The following is a 1,192-nucleotide window of genomic DNA, read 5'->3' as shown; positions in this document are numbered from 1 at the left end:
ATATATATATATATATATATATATATGTGTGTGTGTGTGTGTGTGTGTGTGTGTATGTATTCTTTTACTTGTTTCAGTCATTTGACTGCGGCTACGCTGGAGCACCGCCTTTAGTCAAACAAATCGACCCCAGGGCTTATTCTTTGTAACCCTAGTACTTATTCTATCTGTTACTTGGGCCGAACCGCTAGGTTACGGGGACCTAAACACGCCAACATCAGCTGTCAAGCAATGGTGCAGGGGACAAACAGACACACACAAATACACACACACACATACACACACACGCATATATGAAGGGCCGGCCTTAGGAGGTGTGGGGCCCAATAGGGAACAATTTCGGTCGGCTCCGAGTTCCCAGTGAAGTTGCACCAAGGTCTTTAGAATCATAAGAACACAAAAATATACTCCTTTGCCGTATTTTAGGAACCGAGATTAGTTGATAGCACACGAAAAAATACAAAAAAAAAAACGAGGAAAAAATAACTCCAAGGTGAGGGGAGGAAATTTCTGATGGTCCACTCTACCCCATCCCCTTCCGATTTGCGTGGAAAAATTCATTTGCAGCATATTACATAAGATTAGTTGATAGCACAAGAAAAAAATAAACAAGGAAAAAACATTATCTCCCGCCGAAACCGAGCTGTATGTTAAACTATAAATTTACCAAACATTTTCACCATCAACTAGCGAAACTACATCTAAACTACGCTTTTTAGAAATATTCTGGCAAAAATTGGGAAGAAATTTATCAAGATCCCAAAGAAACTTTTGTCTGTTTCATGATGCTGCGCTAAAAGAGATATACATAAAATGCAAATTAATAATTGGAATTTTTCGGAAACTGGTTATATACTTACCTTTTATTTTTTCCTATAACCTCTGTTGTAGAAAACACAGTCTTGTCTCTGTGGCAAGAAAATTTATAAATTTCAGGGTCAGTACTCTGGTTCTGTATTTGGGTCCGTCTCCAGACTTTGATACTTAGGGTGGCTTCAAAACAATGTGCGTGGGCACTGAAATTCGCGCAAAAATTCTAAGACAGAGTATTGCGGTAAGCGTAACAATTTCTGGATCTAGTTTTTTCCATTTGCAAAATATGCATTTTTTAAACGGAAGTAAAAAATCTGAAAATCGGCTATGATAATGTAACCTCATTGCTTTGAAGGTATGATGTTGCAGAGAAAAAAAA

At 37.9% G+C, this 1,192-nt stretch overlaps 2 long non-coding RNA genes across 2 annotated transcripts in view; one reads left to right on the top strand and one right to left on the bottom strand.

The window, feature by feature from the left end:
* LOC128248518 (uncharacterized) overlaps positions 1–1,192 on the top strand; it is an 18,617-nt gene that overhangs the window by 4,251 nt on the left and 13,174 nt on the right. The window lies entirely within an intron of this gene.
* Positions 1–1,192, bottom strand: part of LOC106880630 (uncharacterized) — a 5,829-nt gene that overhangs the window by 3,700 nt on the left and 937 nt on the right. The window contains exon 2 of the long non-coding RNA XR_001410764.2: positions 861–1,016. This is a non-coding gene — a long non-coding RNA (uncharacterized LOC106880630). The remainder of the gene's footprint in view (positions 1–860; positions 1,017–1,192) is intronic.

Source organism: Octopus bimaculoides, chromosome 8 (genome assembly GCF_001194135.2).
Source record: "Octopus bimaculoides isolate UCB-OBI-ISO-001 chromosome 8, ASM119413v2, whole genome shotgun sequence".
NCBI lineage: Eukaryota > Metazoa > Mollusca > Cephalopoda > Octopoda > Octopodidae > Octopus > Octopus bimaculoides.
Note: the sequence above shows the minus strand (reverse complement) of the source record. Positions and strands in the feature narration are given on the sequence as shown.